Source organism: Diabrotica virgifera, chromosome 3 (assembly GCF_917563875.1).
Source record: "Diabrotica virgifera virgifera chromosome 3, PGI_DIABVI_V3a".
Classification (NCBI taxonomy): Eukaryota; Metazoa; Arthropoda; class Insecta; order Coleoptera; family Chrysomelidae; genus Diabrotica; species Diabrotica virgifera.
This window is the reverse complement of record NC_065445.1, coordinates 9,708,726-9,729,294: the sequence shown is the minus strand read 5'-3', so window position 1 is coordinate 9,729,294 and position 20,569 is coordinate 9,708,726. Positions and strand designations below refer to the sequence as shown.

At 32.8% G+C, this 20,569-nt stretch overlaps 2 protein-coding genes across 4 annotated transcripts in view; one reads left to right on the top strand and one right to left on the bottom strand.

Moving 5' to 3' along the window:
• LOC114324456 (zinc finger CCCH domain-containing protein 10) overlaps positions 1-20,569 on the top strand; it is a 64,183-nt gene that overhangs the window by 9,244 nt on the left and 34,370 nt on the right. For 2 of the 3 annotated variants that reach the window (XM_028272316.2, XM_028272321.2), the window contains exon 2: positions 20,110-20,475. The gene's annotated coding sequence lies outside the window, so the exon portion shown is untranslated. Of the gene's footprint in view, positions 1-12,883; positions 12,902-20,109; positions 20,476-20,569 lie in introns of those variants that run through there. The other variant, XM_050646269.1, reaches the window with a different exon arrangement.
• Positions 1-20,569, bottom strand: part of LOC114324479 (partner of bursicon-like) — a 45,887-nt gene that overhangs the window by 9,626 nt on the left and 15,692 nt on the right. The gene's annotated exons all lie outside the window — the stretch shown is intronic.

The following is a 20,569-nucleotide window of genomic DNA, read 5'->3' as shown; positions in this document are numbered from 1 at the left end:
TCGGATTTTTGCAGACAAAGTTAGGTGACACCTTCAGTAATAATAATTGACGTGCTCCTTCTCAAATATGCCCGGAACATTAATAAAAACATTAAAATATTTAAAAATTTCGAAAAACAGCGATTTTTTTCTGCTTTCTTTGCTTATAACTTTAAAACGGTTCGTTTTGGAACAAAGTCGTAAAGAAATAAAATAAAGATAATTGAATTTTGTATGGTATACGACTGGTCAAAAATGTCTTAAGGCATTACCTTTTCTGCAATATAGCAATAAATACAAAATAAGGGGGCAAAATACGCCTGTTGTTATTCAATGTTTCTTAACCACTTTGATGGCACTTAGAACCTTAGTAATTCGCTTAGAAAATTCTTATAACTCACTTCAATGGTCTACCAAATTTCATTAAAATCGACCTAATAGATTTTGCATAATAAATTTGCAATGTAAATGTTTTTAAAAAAGTTCAATTTTTTTAAAATCTTTCTGAACAAAAAGTAGACCATTTAGAAGTTGGCTAATTTTTTTACATATAAAGAGGCGCTCTACCTATCTAATACACTTACAGAATTAAAATCGGAATATTTAAGGGGCCTCAGCAATGTTTTAAAATTATAAACAATTTTTTGGCTTTTAAACAAATGGCTTTGTTTAATAATAAAAAAATTATTAAGCAATGCAAATAATTAAAACCGGTATAATTTGACTTAAACTTTCAAATACTGTTTAAATGCTGTTAAAATGTTTTATTTTGCGAAAAATCGATGTTATGTAATTCCTCAAGTTCTTTGTTTATAACAATCTTATCGACATCCGGATCAAGTGTTACCCAAAAAATTCGTGTTCTACGGGTCAAAATACATAAAAAAACTTGGGTAAGTCCATCTAAATAAAGAAGCCTGTAGCACCCCCTCCTGGACACAGCACTAATTTGTTTATAAGCCAAAAAATTGTTTGTAACTTTAAAACATTGCTGAGGCTGCTTAAATAATCCGATTTCAATTCTGTAAAGTGCATTAGATAGGTGGAGTGCTTCTTTATATGTAAAAAAATTGACAAATCTTTGTATGTTCTAGTTTTTGTTGTGCAAGATTTAAAAAAATTTTAATTAAAAAAAGTTTAGATTGCAAAATTATTATGCAAAATCTAGTAAGTCAATTTTAATGAAATTTGGTGTACGGTTTTAGCACATTACAAAAATTTTCTAAGCGAATTAGGAAGGTTCCAAGTGTAACCTAAGTGATGGAAAAGCATTGAATAAGGACAGGCTTGTTTTGCCCCCTTATTTTATATTTATTGCTATTTTTCAGCAAAGGTGTTAAATTAAGACATTTTTAACCAATCGTATCTGATAGAAAATTTAATTATCTTTGTTTTATTCCTATACGACTTTGGTCCAAAATGAATCGTTTTAAAGTTATAAGCAAAGAAAGAAAAAAAAAACGAAATTTTTTGAAATTTTTAAATATTTTTTTTTTTTTATTAATGTTCCGGGCATATTTGAGAAGGAGCATAAATCAATTATTATTAACGAAGTTATCACCCAACTTTATCCGCAAAAATCGGAATGCCACCTCTCACATCCACCTAAAAACAGATCCTTCCTGGTCTAGCAGCTGATAACTAATAAATGATATTCAACAGAATATTCTTAACAAAATCTACTTGAATACTTGGAATATAAGGGTACCTGAATTTGGTGGTACTTAAAAGTACCGTTGGGAGACTAAGGGCCGATTTTTCATAACTAAGTTAATCTATAGTTCAGTTGACTGAGGTTCACTCTTGAACTCTGGTTATGTCAGGAAATGCAATCCTCATTGGAAGTTCACATTCTAAGCTTGAATGTTTGTTGGCAATGCGAATATCCCTAGATTATAGTAGCTTTCGAGACATGCCAATAGGTGGCAAAAGGTAAAACTTTTGAATGAACTTTTTTATGCTATTTTTGGATAACGTTATATTTAAGTATTTATAGTCAAACAGTAATTTTAATAATTATTAATAACTCTAACATAAATACAAATAATGTTTTCGTAATGTTTAGATGTTAATAGTTGATCCAAAAGATGGCAAAACCCAGACATCCAAAGTGAAAGTTATCCTTCAACACCAAATTGTTCTATATGGTCCACACAATGTCCAGAAAAAAGTCACACCATTTTGAGCGTCGGGTTTGGGGGGGGGAGAGGGGGGAGAAATCGGTAAATTCGTAGTTTTTTAAGTTTTTCGCCAATATTTCTAAAACTATGCGGTTTAGCATGAACAACCCTCTATACAAAATTGTTCTACATTAAATTTGAAATAAAAAAGGCCCTATACATAATCTTTCTAAAATGAATGGTTCCAAAGTTACGGAGGTAGTATAGTATAACTGGTCCAAAAAAAGGCCTAACCCAAACATCCAAAGTAAAAGTTTTCCTCTAACACCAAAATGTTCTGTATGGTCCACATATTGTTCAGTAAAAGGTTACACCATTTTGAGCGTCCGGTTTGGGAGGGAGATGGGAGAGAAGCCGGTAAATTAGTAGTTTTTTACGTTTTTCGTCAATATTTCTAAAACTGTGCTTTAGCGTAAACAATGTTATATACAAAAATGTTCTACATGAAATTTAAAACAAAAAATGTTCGATACATAATTGTTATAAAATCAACGGTTCCAGAGTTACGGAGGTTGAAATGTCGAGGTTTTCGATACTTTTTATATTTTTTGGGCAATATTTATGATATAGCTATACCAAAAACCCAAGACATCCAAAGTGAAAGTTATCCTCCAACAATATGGTCCACATAATGTTCAGAAAAAAGTCACACCATTTTGAGCGTCGGGTTTGGGGGGGGGGAGATGGGGGAGAAATCGGTAAATATAAAAAGTATCGAAAACCTCCACTTTTCACTCTCCGTAACTCTGGAACCGTTGATTCTGTAACAATTATCTATAGAACCTTTTTTGTTTTAAATTTTATGTAGAACATTTTTCTATAGAAAATTCCTTACGCTAAAGCATAGTTTTAGAAATATTGACGAAAAACGTAAAAAAAACTACTAATTTACCGACTTCTCCCCCCAAACCGGACGCTCAAAATGGTGTAACTTTTTACTGAACAATATGTGGACCATATAGAACAATTTGGTGTTGAAGGAAAACTTTTACTTTGGATGTCTGGGTTAGGCCTTTTTTTGGACCAATTATACTATACTACCTCCGTAACTTTGGAACCGTTCGTTTTAGAAGGGTTATGCATATGGCCTTTTTTATTTCAAATTTAATGTAGAACAATTTTGTGTAGAGGGTTGTTCATGCTACAGTATTTCTCATGATCATCTTTCAGTGCGTCACAGTTTTTCGATTTCTTTCTAACGCATTAAATTGTATGTGACAGAAAAAAAGGCACGTCGGTGATTACATTTCGTCGGTGACATTTTTATAACATTTATTCTAGTTATTCTAGTTGTCGACAGATGGCGCCATAATAAAAAAATAATTTTTTTTAATTAGATAATAATATTACAAATATAATCTGTATAATTTATAAGACTATACAAATCAAAGAAAATACCATTTTATAAATGCAAGAAACACTTTTGATTTGTTTTTATTCCAAATTGAAAATAAAATGTGACAACTGTCAGATTTAACTAAAATGTCATGTTAGAATAAATGTCATAAATGTGTATTATCACGGACTTACCCTTTTTCCTATCATTTGTTACGCACTGAAAAATGATCATGAGAAATACTGTAAACCGCTTAGTTTTAGAAATATTGACGAAAAACTAAAAAACTACGAATTTGTAGATTTCTGCCCCCTCTCCCCCCCCCCCCCCCCAAACCCGACGCTCAAAAAGGTGTGACTTTTTTCTGAACATTATGTGGACCATATAGAACAATTTGGTGTTGGAGGATAACTTTCACTTTGGATGTCTGGGTTTGGGTCTAACTATACCCTATATCTATTTAACAAATGGTAACTGATTTTGGCATAATTAATGACAACCTTTCGTGACAATACTAGGCATGCGTAATCTCCGAAATCATCTGAACTGGATTCATGAAGGCTTGAATGTCAGCGTTCAAACTGAACGCAGTTTAAACCACCAAAATCGTTTAAAGGGGAATTGAGAAAGACGATTGTGACATTTAACTGTAGTTCACTAAAAGTTCAGGTTAAACTTGAATTGAACTCGATATGAGAATTCGGCCCTAAGGGTTAAACCCATAAACAAGTTTTCACAGTATTATTATAGTTCTCATAGAACCTTCAATCTGTTCAATTTCTTAATATAAAGTCACATTGGCATGGGTTATTTTTTTTTAATATTAATATCTTACATTAAAATTATAAAAATATAAGCAATTATATACAATCATCTGTGAGACGAGACCCTTCCATTTGTGTTCAAAAATGTCCAGTTAAGGGTTAACCTTAGAATAAATTGATACAAGTTTTGACTCAATAATAGTTTTTAGGTCTATATAATTTATTACCTATAATATTTACCTAGTAAAAAAATTTTCAAAAACATTTTTAACAATTTACACTAACACAACAGCAGAACAAACAAACAACTGCCGCTTTTTTTAGTCCCCAGCCCTTTTTATAAAATGACCCTTTACTAGATTGTTTTCCTCTAAAGAGCTGTTAGCTATTTTTGCTTTTTGCTGTCTCAGTGCTGTAGTTAAAGAGATTCTTAGGGGTTGGAGTTATAAAAAACAATATGTATTGGATGGCAGTATATAATTATTAGTAAAATTTTCTGTTGGTAAATATCGTATAGAAATACTAGGATCTATTTTTTTGTAAAGGGTGCCAAGAAACTCAATATTAAAAAGAAAAACTCCGGAGAACCTAAATGTTACATACATAAATACACTCATGGCCAAAAAAATCGGGACACCTTAAAAACGGGTCATTTTTGATGTCTCAAATCTCCTAAACCTGTTGTCCGATTTTAGTGATTTTTTTAATATGTTATAGGCTTATTCTCTAAGAATATGGATGTTTAATAGTGTTGCTGAACAGGTAAATGTCATTGTATACCGAGTGTAACAATAATACTGTGTTTTTTCTTGAAAGTTCGTAACACCCTGTGGAATATTCTAGCATTTAAAAAATATTGAAATTAAAACTCAATTGTAGCCTTAACCTTTCTTAACATTCTACTTTTTGACTCATTCACTTATGTTGGATAATGAAAAACTTAGGTACTTTGACAACTAGCCATGTTCTTCATCAACACAGGGTGTTTCTAAATAAGTGCGTCAAACTTTAAGGGGTAATTCTGCATGAAAAAATAATGACCGTTTGATTTATAAACATATGTCTGCAAATGCTTCGTTTCGGAGGTACAGGATGTTGAATTTTTTCTTACACACGAACGATTTATTTATTGCTCTAAAACCGGTTGAGATATGCAAATGAAATTTGGTGGTTTTTAGGAGGCAGTTATTGCGCATTTTTTGAGTTACAATTATGTATTTTATATTCACCATTGGCGTGCATACGGGTCATATTACCCGTATGCACGCCAATGGTGAATATAAAATTCTTAATTGTATGCCAGAAAATGCGCCATAACTACCTCTTAAAACCTGCCAAATTTCATTTGCATATCTCAACCGGTTTTAGAGCAATAAATAAATCGTCAGTTTGTAAGAAAAAATTCAACATCCCGTATCTCGGAAACGAAGCATTTGTGGATATCAAGGGCGCCCATTTAAAAATTTTTAGGGGGGGGGCCAAACGTGAAGATGTTGCACATTACATTTTGTATATTTCGGATGACAATATATACAGTAGACGCTCTCTATAACGAACACGGATATAACGAGGTTTCGCTTATAACGAGGTACATTAGGTGTCCCATGAAATTCCTATTGAACTATAACGCTCTATAACGAGGCATATTTGGTTATAACAAGGAAAATTTAAATCGAAGAATACTTGTTTTTACCTGTTTTTAGCGTTGTAATGGTAATAAATAAATAAATGCCCCAACTACCTGTACATAGAAATGCCCAACATCTGTCTTATTATCGAGGCCAGTGCTGTAATAAACTCGGCCACCTGTAATAAACATCTGCCTGTTTATCGACCGATATTGAATACTACAGGAAATTTACAATTTACGGCGGCGAAGTCTCATATTGTTCACTGTTCAGGTTGACCATCGACATCTAATAAACTACGTAAGAGGCATCAAAACATTTCAATATTATTATTGTTTGATATAACGAGATCCGCTTATAACGAGATAATCCACCATTTCAGTTCTCGTTATAGAGGGAGTCTACTGTAGTTTAAACCACCTAAAAAACCTAGTTTGAACCCTGTTGTGAGAAATTATTCATACATTTAAACACTAGACCAAGTTTTTAAATGGAAATGTCATGGGTACCTCAAAAGTTGCACCTCTCTTTAAAACCCGTTTGAAAAGAATACAATGCTTGCAAAGCCTTCCCTTCAACTTTGGCGAGCAGACTAACCATGAGTATGTGTCGAACCAAGTTTTTACTTTAAAATCTTAAAAAGGAGCCCCCTTTATTTTTGCAGATTTAGAATCCTTATGAAAAATAAGGCACACATATTCCAAATATTTTTAGAATCGTTGATAGATGGCGCAAATAAATCGCATTTTCTGAATATAGCGCCATCCGTCAACAATTCTAAAAAAGTTCGAATAAATATGTTACTTATTTTTTGAGGAGGAAACTCAATCTGCAAGAAAAAACGGGGGTTCCTATTTAAGATTTTAAAGTTAACTCTCACCCCACCTCCAGAGTGTGGAATGAAAAATCCTGTTTGGTGTCATTCTATAGATTTTTGAAAAATATTAAACACGTGTTTTTTAGTTTTTATTTGGAAGTATATTTCTCGAGATATTAGACCGTTTCTATAATTTTGCTATGGTATCACGATATACCGTTTTTTCCGATTATAGCGCTATGTATCCACAATTCGCAAAATGGCTCGAATAAAATTTGCTTATTTTTACAAGGAAAATCCAAATCTGCAACAAAAATTAGGGGTTCCATTTAAGATTTTAAAGTTACCCCCCGCTCCACACCCAGGGGTTGAAGTGGTGGACTTGTTTAGTGTCATCGCATAGATTTTTGAAAATTATTGAACACGTATTTTTCAGTTTTTCGATCCGATGTTCATTTCGCGAATTATTCGACCTTTCCGCTACTTTTGGGACACCCTGTATATAACACTCATTCATCATGAAAGATCACCTGTTTTTCATTTAAATAAAATTGTTCTGTTCATCATAATGCACACTTTAAAAATAATCTACTTACTAAAAAAATACTTATGCAAACTAAAATTTGACTATGTTCAATAAATTTAAAAAATTATTTTTCAGTATGAATTTGTTTCGAAATATAAAATATAATTACTTTATACCAGTTCTCAAAGATTATCGGTCAGAGATCGGATTTCTTGCTGATATGTTTTTTTTTGCAGTATTATAAATGATTCATTTAATTGATAATTCTGGGTGTCGATTACAGTGTATATATGTTTCCCACGCCTCTAATCTCTTTCAATGTTTTCGTTAATAGCATACCGTGATTTTGGGAAATGTGTATTATGCACATTCTATATAGACCACTGTCGCAGACACAAAGATTTTCTTAAACTATTAATAACTACCCAATATGTGAATTTTTTTTATTAATAAATATGTTGTTTCCAATTTATCTCTCAAAATTATCCAATAATTTTTTGACAAAAATACGTTTATGTAATATAAATTTAATTTTTGTTCTTTCCCTAAAAGCCTGCCCGTGTGTATGGGCGCCTATGGTGGATATATGTTTATCAAGCAAACTGTCAATATTTTTTTCATGCAGAATTAACTCTTAAAGTATGAATGGTTGATATTGCTAATTTCCACTTATTTAGAAACACCCTGTATTGATGAAGAACATGGCTAGTTGTCAAAGTACCTAACTTTTCATTATCCAACATAAGTGAATGACTCAAAAAGCAGAATGTTAAGAAAGGCTAAGGCTACAATTGTGTAATTTCAATATTTTTTAAATGCTAGAATATTCCACAGGGTGTTACGAACTTTCAGGAAAAACACAGTATTATTGTTACACCCGGTATACAATGACATTTACCTGTTCAGCAACACTATTACGACATCGATATTCTTAGAGAATAAAGCTATAACATTTAAAAAATCACTAAAATCGGACAACAGGTTTAGGAGATTCGAAAAATCAAAAATGACCCATTTTTAAGGTGTCCCGATTTTTTTGGCCAGGAGTTCAAGTTCTTCTTCTTAGGGTGCCTGTCCGTTCCGAACGTTGGCGATCATTCTGGCTATGATGACTCTGTTAGTTACAAATGATGTAAATGTTCACTTTGGATCACTAAAATACCTTTTATCTCACTGGAAAACTTTATATTGTTTGGAAAACTACAAATATTACTATTATAGTCTATGAGCCTGTACAATCAAATATAGAATATAATTAATAAAATACATAACAAATAAATTAAGACGAATAAAATAAAAATATTAATTTTGGTGACAAATAATCAAATCGTAATATCAATCGTAATAAAATCAAAAAATATCCGTTTATAATTGTTATAACTTAGTTATAAATAATATTTCGATTATATTTATTAAGTTTTAGTTTTGTAGCTGGTAGCTTTTCCTTTAATTTGAGCTTTTAAAAAGTTATTTTACTCAAAATACAGTTGCGTTACAAGTGAAAAATCATCTAAATGCAGTAATTTTGCAATGTTTTTGCACTAATTTTGCAATATCTCAGGTTCTAATTATTGGATCAAGGTTTATAATACACGAATATACTCTAAAATTCCTTGGATTTTGATCAGCCACGAAAACAGATCTGGTCTCTATTAGACTATATTAGGTTTGTTCTAGCAAACAGTCAAACTAGTCAGAAACCGTCAGCAAACAGTTGGTCAGTGAGAGAACATAATACAGTCACCAGTGCTATCCCCTCTACTCGCGCTGGTCCACTACTTGCTGATGGTTTCAAACCGTTTGAAACTGATGCTAGAACAAACCTATTATCTTTTTCTGTGTCTTATTTCGTAACCTATGTATCTTCCTTCAAAATTAACAATAGGATAAAAATGTCTTTTAAGCGTCTCCGTGTATTTATTATTCATTTACTTAGTTTCTTGGTGTTATTTTTGTTTCATTTGTATAATGTTTATGCAAGAATTAGAATTTTACATAAGTATTTTACAGCCAGTTATAAATAAGGTTTACATAATTTGTTTATCATAACTCATAACGATCATACATGAGTTTACTGTGGGGTTCTTCCAATCATAATTTCACATTTCAGAATATAAATATTCCAAACAATTTCTAGACAGTAAATAACATTATCATATACATATTATATAGCATTAGTTTTCGACCAGATAACAGCGAAACTACAGAGTAACATTCCATGGTGCTTAATGTATGCTGATGATGTGTTGGTAGGAGATAGTGAAAGAGACTTAGAACAAAAACTGGAACAGTGGAGGCAAGCTCTGGAGGAAAAAGGTTTAAAACTTAGTAGGACAAAAACAGAGTATTTGGAATGTTCATTTAAAGATGGAGTTACTACAAATAAAATGGTATCTTTGGATGGTGAACTGCTTGTAAAAAGCAATAGTTTTAAGTACCTGGGATCGGTATTACAGAGTAATGGAGAAATAGATGGAGATGCATGCAGTAGAATTAGGGCTGGATGGAAGAAGTGGAAAGAAGCGAGTGGTGTGTTGTGTGACAGAAAAATTCCAATGAAGCTGAAGGGAAAATTCTATAAAACAGTCATAAGACCGGCTATGATGTACGGAACTGAATGTTGGGCAGTGAAGAAGAAAGAGGAACAACGAATGCGTGTGGCGGAAATGAGAATGCTCAGATGGATGAGTGGAGTGACAAAGAAGGATAAAATTAGAAATGAGTATATTAGGGGAAGTCTAGGTGTGGCACCAATTGATGCCAAAATGAGAGAGCATAGGTTAAGATGGTTTGGTCATGTTCAACGTCGAGACGTTAATCACCCAATACGAAGAATAGCTGAAGTGCAGATTCCTGGAAGGAGTAGGAGAGGAAGACCAAAGAAGACCTGGGGGGAGACGATAAGGCAGGACATGTTGGTAAAGGGGATTAACATTGATATGACCCAAGATAGAATTGTGTAGAGAAATGCAATGAGGGAAGCCGACCCCGCATAGGGATAAGGCAAAGAGAATGATGATGATACATATTATATAGCATTCATATAAAATTATCCTATCACAGTGTTAGTTAGTTAGTTGTCATACTGCTCCTAAACGGCTTGTCCGATTTTTATGAAATCTTATATGTATTATGTACTAATAAAGGTATTTTTTAATAGCCATATTAGTAACGGCCAACAAAAAATTTCACTGAGGCTACGATCGTCAAGAAAAAAATAGAAATGACAGGATGTCTTGATCCCGCGCATACCGATGATTTTGACGGATATACACCATTTGATTTTAAGCGTCTACGATTTTCCGTGCCATTGGCTTTTGCAATGACGATAAACAAATTGCAAAGCCAACCGTTGAAAGTTTGTGGAAATAACTTTCCAAGAGTAACTTTCTAAGATTTTCCATGTTTCGCGCATGGAAAAATATTCGCGCCTGGGAAAACCATCATCGTTATATTCTTACGAATCGCAAAAATATTGTTTATTAGAAAGCATTAAATCAATTCAACTTTTTCATATATAATATTTTTGAGTATTTTTTTTTGTTTTCTGTTAATTTTTAGTTGTTGATGTTTGACGCAATATTTAATTCTAAGGTGCTACGAATTTCGCCGGGTCAACTAATATACAGGGGTGGGTAAAGTCAGTTAACCAATCTGTATACCAACCAAAAAGAAAAAAAAGAATGTGTGTGTACTTTGTACGCACGTAAGAAGTTATACTTCTATTATATGATTTAAACGAAATTAATATACTTTTTATTTATATTTTGTTTAAATATTAAACTAATTTATACTTACTACTTCTCAAACATTTTTATTAGAACAGTGCCAAAAATTAAAATAATAAAAGAATAAAACACACACAAACACATTAAACAAGCCACAAATGATGTCTGAACATTAATTGTCGAAAAAATTTTTAACTAAATACGTATTTTCTGAAAATAAAATTATATAATAAATATACTTACAATCATAAAATGTATTAAAAAAAAACAAAAAAGAAAGTTTCTATTGGGACTCGAACCAGCGCTGATAAGCGCGGTTGGTATTGGAATTCATTCGCCTTCAACGCTTAGCCACGGACACTATGTGTCATTATTTACGAAGATCGACTAACTAAACGGATTAAACTTGTGATATTTTGATATTTTGAAAATTGATCAAATTATTTTAATTTTGATTTGAAATGATTTAGAATTGAAAAAATACAACAAAACATAGAGTAAGAAAACAATATATTAGGTGAATATTGATAGAAATTTTGATGGTAATCAAATTATATAGATAAAAGTATTACATACTATGTATTTTGGTAGATCAAATAGGTAGGTTTATACCCATGATACATTAACAATTATTACGTACCTGTTGCTTTTAAAAACTATTTAAAAGTCAGTACAATATTATAAACTTTTTTGTTTCTGTCCTCACAACAATAAAACTAATATATTATACATTTGTTTACCTTTACCTTTACCTCCAAACCACAGCTGTCCTACAGCTGCCATATCGGATAATTTTTGACATGTCATTTGAACATCCAATCAGAACAAAGTTATAATGCGCATGCGCCGGGCTGATAGGTTTTAACATATAAAATTCACCCTCTATCGCCGGTAAAGAAGTATAACTCCAAAAACTATACAGAAACCAAGTTTATTGCTTTGATTATGATTTATATACAAAAATAATTGTGGTTTTAAAGTTACTGTTTGTGTTCAAAATACAGACCTCCTTCCTCAATGCGGCTATGACACCGCTTATTTATGCTTTTGCAGCTTTTATTAAAGAATTCTGGGTTGTTGCGGATTGCATCGAATTTCTCTTGAATTCATGTTTACAAATGTTTAATATCGCGTAATGAGATGGCGAACACTTTGTTTTTGAGTACCCCACAGAGCAGAATCGCATGGCGTTAGATCGGGTGACTGTGCTGGCCACTTAATTCTTCCTATTCTTCTTATCCACATGCCAAACTCGGCATTCAGGTATTCGCGAACTGCAAGTCCGAAGTGCGGTAGAGCGCCTTATTGTTGAAAATAGTGTACCTGCAAACTCTGGATTATTTTCAAAAGTACGCTTTAAATCACAAACAACAAATTTTGACAACACACAAGTGGAATGCTGAGTGATTCACCGCAATAAGAGAATCAGAAAGTAAGAGCAAAGAATACTAACACGTGGGTGTGTTAGTATTCTTTGGTAAGAGCGACAAACATTCCATTCGGAATGAAAAAGCCCTGATGATGATGACCCTTTAAATCAATAAGCAGTTCGATAATTCTCTGCATTTACGTCGTTCTCAAAAAAAATACGGACCAACTAGACCAGGAAGATTAAACTCACGAACAATGGTTTCATAAGGGTTTTCATATTCCTAGTAAACACAATTGTGTCTATTAATCCGTCGGTTTAGGTTGAACTCACTCTAAAAAATTTGCTTATAAAATTATGCGCAAGCAGTATACTACTCGCAAAAATTCCACTCTACGGTCAGGGTCGTCTTTCGTTAGAGCATGCAAACGTGGACGATAACAGAGATAATTTAATTTATGTTATGTTAATAGATGTCGCTATAGCGTCTGAATGTTTATTTTCTTTTCAGAGCATCATTACGGTAGCTTTCCTGATGAGAACTAAGGAGTTCGAAATGGTCCATAGAAAGATGGTAATGATCTCTGAATCGAAAATAAAAATAATGCCTTTATCTACCTACGTTCTTACTCACGTATTGAGTACTAGGAAACAGATTTGTTGATCTTTGCCTCGGTGAATTGATGTGTTGTGGAGTGCAACTATATAGACTCCCCATGTCTCTGCATTCATCACCCTTTATTCCTTGCAAATTTTAGAAGGATGGGGAATAGGTATAAGAGAGAATCTGTTTCCGAACTAAGAAATCCAAGGATTTTATTATTTTTAAACATTTATTTGTTTGAAAATGGAGTCTTTTGGGTTTCGACAAGTTGATAATTTAATTTCTTTAAAATGCGACGTAAACTTACATAGTCACACGCTTGGGCGTCTTAACTAATGTTTGAGCAACGAGTTCCATATTTTCCTCTGTTACTACCACAGAATAATATCGGAAAAGAAGTGAAAAGTGAAAGGCAGGATTTACAAAACAGTCATCAGATCAATAATGATGACATACGCGGCAGAAACACGACCTGACACAGAGAGGGCAACAAGATTGCTTGAAACAGCGGATTGCTTCCAAAAGCCGATGGTAAGACTCTATGGGACAGAGCTAGAAGTGCAGATATACGACGGAGATGCAAGGTGGACAACATTAATAACTGGATAAGAAACAGAAGAATAGAATGGAATGACCACATAAGCCGAATGACAACAAATATAGTAGTAAGGACAACCAGAGACAGTTCCCAATAGGAAGACGATCAGGGGAAGACCACGAAAACGATGGAATGATAACTGGAGGCACATTGAAAAACAGACAGAGTCATGTCTACACAAAAAGAAGAAGAAGAAGAACAGACTACCACAGAGGGGAGACCACTACGCGAGTGTCTAATACCGACCCACTTTGTTGGATCTTCTTATGCAACTTGTAGGACCATCTTCTTATGCAACCATCTGCCTTGTAGGAACAGGCTTATTTGGATACTTCGTGGATTCAATTCATTGAATGTCGTCATCTGCTGGTAATCTGCATGAAAACGCAGGTATACTCCACAGAGGCATCTTTCAGTGCGTCACAAGTGACAGAAAATAGGTAGGACATACACATTTATAATATTTATTCCAGTTTTTGATAGATGGCGCATTAATTGGAAAAAAAAGATATAGGTATAGTATTTTTACTACAAAAGCGATATTACGTAGGTCAAAATTTTTGACGTAAAAGAACTGTCAAAACATTAGAATGTGACTTTTCATTATTGCCATGTTTATAATAAACATGACAATAATGAAAAGTCACATTCTAATGTTTTGACAGTTGTCTTACGTCAAAAATTTTGACCTACGTAATATCGCTTTTGTAGTAAAAATACTATATTTACCCATTATTTACCTATTACATATCTATACGACTATAATTTAAAGTTTTTCTCAGTCTTTCAGTGTGTCATTAATGATGTAATATATGATTTTAAGAATTTAGAGAATCATAGCATGACATTTTAGTTAAATCTGACAGTTGTCAGAATCTTAACAGTAATTTGGTATAAAAACAAATCAATTGTGTTTATTTCATTTATAAAAAGGAACGTTTTTTGATTTGTATAGTCTTATAAATTGTACAGATATAATAGTCGTATAGATAATATATAAATCATTTTTTGTTCGATTATAGCGCCATCTATCAACAACTAAAATAAATGTTATAAATGATTTTAATCACGGACGTACTTTTTTTTCTGTCACTTCCAACTTAATGCATTAGAAAGAAATCGAAAAACTGTGACGCACTTAAAGATGCCTCTGAGAAGGAGCATACGAAGTCAATAGACAGATTCGTTCTTCTGTAGTGTCCTTTACACGGGCTGCTACGGCGACGTGAACTATATATACTATATTATGTATAATCTTCCACTATACAGTGAAGAGCGCGCTAATAACCGGCAAAATAACGCAAAAGATGACATAATATGTTTTGCATCTTTTGCGTTAATATTATTAACTTTTTGAGATAAAAAGAGATGAAACTAGTTGAGGTGGAAATTATCGATATAAACGTATAAATAAACATTATATTACATAGTTTCCCACCTTTAGACGTCTTTGACAGGAGTATTTTATAAAATTCTCCTGTCACAGTGGCAGTTGTCATACTCATCCGATACGTCTAAAGGTGGGAAACTATTAGGTCTGGAACCCGCGTATGAAAAAAAAGTTGATTAATAGCAAGCTGAAAATTTGTTAATAGCTTGTGGGTGTCTAGATGGACAAACTTTGATATATGGGAACACTGGAACAGGGGAAGTTTTAATTGTGGAACCGGTTAAAAATTTGGAACGGTCAGACCACGAAAACGGCACATGTATTTTGCCCAATAGAACAGACTTAGGCCCGGTACTTTATGTCTCCGTTAACAGCCGGTTAGTTAACCGGGGTTTAATCGGGACAGATATATATGCATAACATAGACATAAATGCAATTATACTTATTATTATATTCATAAATAATTATAATAATAATTATAATTGCTTTTATTACAACGCAAGAGGCCCTATGAGGTACTTTTCTGTCCCGATTAAACCCCGGTTAGCTAACCGAGGTTTAACCGGGACATAAAGTACCGGCCCTTAAACTCTCCGAACAGAGATTAAACTCTCATGCAAAAATCAGACTGCTATTTATCACCAAATGGGCGTGTTAATGAGTGGAACATGTAGAATATGTCAAATGACAGGAATTATGACAGGTGATAAATAGCAGTCTGATTTTTGCATGAGAGTTTAATCTCTGTTCGGAGAGTTTAAGTCTATTCTGTCGGACAAAATAAATGTGCCGTTTTCGTGGTTTGACCGTTCCAAATTTTTAACCTGTTCCACAATTAAAACTGCCCCTGTTCCAGTGTTCCCATATATCAAAGTTTATCCGACTAGACAACCTTAAGCTATTAACAAATTTTCAGCTTGCTATTAATCAACTTTTTTTTCATACGCGGGATCCAGACCTATATGTAATGTAATGTTAATTTATACGTTAATATCAATACTTTCCACCTCTACTAGTTTCATCTCTTTTTGCTTTACAATGCATTGTTTTTCATCTTTTGCGATATTTTGCCGGTTATTAGCGCGCTCATCACTGTATAAAATTTAGTTTAAATTAAACAATAATAATACCTCAGATAGTGATTCTGCGCCACTGCTTGACTTGGTTGGTTATTTTTTCTTTGTCTTACGTTTTATTAGAAATGTATGTTTTCTAATACCCCTCGGTGGTTCCTAGTGGTAGTGTAATGGTGGAGCTCGTGTTCGTGACCAGTGGGGGTAATGTTTTGGGGTCGGCGAAGTTACTTCTTAATGCTAAGAAATGTTTTAAATATTTTTATAAGAATCTGATATATTTGAAGCGAAATTTAGAATTACAGATCAATTAAGTTAATTACCCAAACAGTCAATTAAGAATTACAAAATTAGTTTTCTGGGAAAATTCTAATGGTATTGTTGTTCTGAAGCTATTTCATTGTGGCATTTTTATGATTAACTATTTATATGGGAAATAAGCCACAATTAAATTGAAAAAATAATTTTATTAACGTTTCGACGCCCAAATCTTGTATTTTGACAACGACACCCGATTTGGGCGTCGAAACGTTTTCAATTTAATTGTGGCTTATTTCTCATATAAATAGTTAATCATTCTAATGGTAGTCAAAGTATGCTAAATGTGCAGTCACTCGAGCGTTATAGGGACGTATTGGGTTGTGGAGAGTAGGTCCTAAAACCAAAAAAGTTAAGTAAAGTTTTCCATTTTAGTGGGGACTTTCCATTTTTAATTTAATTTTCCATTTCCAAAAATTGTTTTTTAGATTATAGCGCCATCTATCCATAATTCGAAAAAATGTCTCGAATAAAAGTTACTTATTTTTACGTAAGGAATCCAAATCTGCAATAAAAAAATGAGGGCTCTCATTTAAGATTTTAAAGTAACCCCCCACCCCACCTCCGTGGGGGGTCGTGTTTGGTGCCATTTGATAGATTTTTCAAAAATATTGAATGTGTATTTTTCAATTTTTCGATTTGATGTTCATTTGGCGAAATATCGCGGGATTCGTATTTAGAATTTTAAATTTAAAACCCCTCTCCGTGGGAAGTCGTGTTTGGTACGCTGTGCCATACAGCCATGATGTGAACAAGTCAAATTTGAGCTCAATGGTACCTAGAGCAGGAAGCATTGGATATTTTAAACATCCATGTTTAGTATGATACAATATAATAATAATATAATAATTTATTCAACAATAATAGGTACAATATTTTTAAGTATTTACATATAAAGTGAATAAACTAACCCGAAGATCTCCGAGAGGTGTGGATACACCTGTTTCGGTAAATAGGATATAAAATAATAAATAATAACATTCAAACGTAAATAACATAAATAACATAAATAGCAACATAATACAATATAATATAATACAATAAATAGATAGGAACGTTTTTTTTAATTATTGTAACTACACATTTATGTTTTAGTAAATATGATAATACGTAGAATAAATAATATAATGAAAACAATAAAATAAATACTTAGTTTAACAATAAAGCAAGAATAATTAATTTTTTTTAAAACAATTATGTATGGCTGAATTAGTTAGAAATATTTTTGAAGAATGGTGTATATACGCATGTTTTATTAAATATGATAAAAATAATAAGCAAAATAAATCAGTTTAAAACAATATAAAATTTGAAATATAGGTATAGAAATTGGTAGTGACTCTAGAGTTTTATTTATTTTTTTTTTGTTTTTTAATGTATGTAAATTTAAGCTACTATAATGATGTCACAAAAATTTCTTGTTTGTTCCATCAGAAATGATTTTATTTTCTTTTTAAATAGAAAAACATTCTTAGTATTTTTGATATCACTGGGGATATGATTATATATTTTTGGGGCTAGAAATAGAAAACTTCTTTGACAGAAGGACTTTGTCATTTTCGGAATCATATAGAGGTGTTTGCCTCTTGTATCATGCTCATGTGATGGTAAATTGTTGTCTGTTTTCATGGTGTGATATTTTAAAGACACACAAAGAAAGTATAACTGTTTCAAGTCAAACATATTACTATCCTTATATAATCTATCTGTAGAGTAGGTGTATGGTTTAGACATAATAATTTTCAGAAATCTTCTTTGTATGATTTCCAGTGGGAGAATGTGTGTTTTCAGGGCGCTTCCCCAAGCCAGTATACCATAACAATTGATCCAAAAGATGGCATAACCCAGACATCCAAAGTGAAAGTTATTCTACAACACCAAATTGTTCTATATGGTCCACATAATGTTCAGAAAAAAGTCACACCATTTTGAGCGTCGGGTTTTGGGGGGGGAGGGGGGAGAAATCGGTAAATTTGTAGTTTTTTACGTTTTTCTTCAATATTTCTAAAACTATGCGGTTTAGCATGAACAACCTTCTGTACAAAAATATTCTACATTAAATTTGAAATAAAAAAGGCCCTATGCATAATCCTTCTAAAATGAACGGTTCCAAAGTTACGGAGGTGGTATAGTATAATTGGTCCAAAAAAGGCCTAACCCAGACATCCAAAGTAAAAGTTTTCCTCCAACCCCAAATTGTTCTGTATGGTCCACATATTGTTCAGTAAAAAGTTAGACCATTTTGACCGTCCGGTTTGGGGGGGAGATGGGGGAGAAGTTGGTAAATTAGTAGTTTTTTAAGTTTTTCTTTAATATTTCTAAAACTATGCTTAAGCGTAAATAATGTTCTATACAAAAATGTTCTACATAAAATTTAAAACAAAAAAGGTACTATACATAATTGTTATAAAATCAACGGTTCCAGAGTTACGGAGGGTGAAAAGTCGAGGTTTCTTGGGCAATTGATGATGCTTTTGGGTGGTGAGGTTGACGTTTCTTCAAGGGCTTATCACTAACATACCATCGGCCACTGAAATAGCAAATTTTATTTACAAAACACAATACTGTTAAAGAAAATTTCTTTCATCAGTAATAATATAAATTGTCCGAAACATATAAAAAGTATCGAAAATCTCCACTTTTCACCCTCCGTAACTCTGGAACCGTTGATTTTATAACAATTATATATACAACCTTTTTTGTTTTAAACTTTATGTAGAACATTTTTGTATAGAACATTGTTTACGCTAAAACATAGTTTTAGAAATATTGACGAAAAACATAAAAAAACTACTAATTTACCGACTTCTCCCCCATCTCCCACCCCCCAAACCGGTAAATTTTTACTGAACAATATGTGGACTATTATATAGATAAATTTGGTGTTGGAGGAAAACTTTTACTTTGGATGTTTGGGTTAGGCCTTTTTTTGGACCAATTATACTATACTACCTCCGTAACTTTGGAACCGTTCATTTTAGAAGGATTATACATAGAACCTTTTTTATTTCAAATTTAATGTAGAACATTTTTCTATAGAAGGTTGTTCATTCTAAACCGCATAGTTTTAGAAATATTGACGAAAAACGTAAAAAACTACGAATTTACCGATTTCTCCCCCCTCTCCCCCCAAACCCGACGCTCAAAATGGTGTGATTTTTTCTGAACATTATGTGGAACATATAGAACAATTTGATGTTGGAGGATAACTTTCACTTTGGATGTCTGGGTTTGGGTCTAGTTATACCATACTAGTTTAAATTCACATCATTTTTCTATGTTCCTATGACGGATTATTTGTAAAGGGTTTTTACCCAAATATTTTTTACTTTGGTGGTTAGCATGTTGGATTCTGAGCAAACACTGATGATGATCGGTCAACCGATTGAAAACTAGTTCTGTTCTGTGATGTAGCCCTATATAGGGATTTTAACAAATATACCTTTTATAAAGGATTTTATGGTTTTTTTGTAATAAATGGTATACAGCCAACTACAGGAAATTTTATCCTCGTGGATTTAATTATGTTAATGTTGATATTACTGACTAGAGAATTAAATAATCTTCCAAATGAGCTAGCACACGACCCCCTTTCTCATTAAAAAAACATCGAAAATAACAACGCCCAGACGAATCACGTCACTAGTATGATAGATATGCCAAAACATGATAATTTAAAAATAAAAATGGACATGTTTCAGGATTTTTCCTTAAAGTCGACGGCTTACGAAATAACGAATTTATTCCTTCCATTTGCACCATACTATTACCATACTGTATATTGTTTTTCCGTTACAGATACTTTCAAATGCCGTAAATTAAATGGACAGTTCCAAACGTCAGCACAAACTGTCGAAATCCTCCAAAAAGATCAAAAAGGTAGACTCTAAAGAGTCGTCTTCGAACCTAGAATTGAAGTCCAGATTCGAGCGTTTACTGAAAGAAGAATCCAAGTTAGATAAAGAAATAGCGGAACTAGAAAGCCATGGTGTTACGACCGACCTCCACCCGCAGATGGACGCTCTGCACGAGTACAACGAAATGAAGGATCTGGCTCAGGTGATTCTGGGATACTTGGCCGATGCTGAACATGTCACTGTATCAGAGCTGCACAAGAGGTTCGATCTGCCGTTGGATTAATTGAATATCTGCTGGATTAGTAAGGTAGGAAGCACCTTTTCTTTTAGTTTATAGTATAAAACGCACACATTAGTATGGTGTCATCAACATGTTGATCGCTAATTATTCTTCTTTTAGT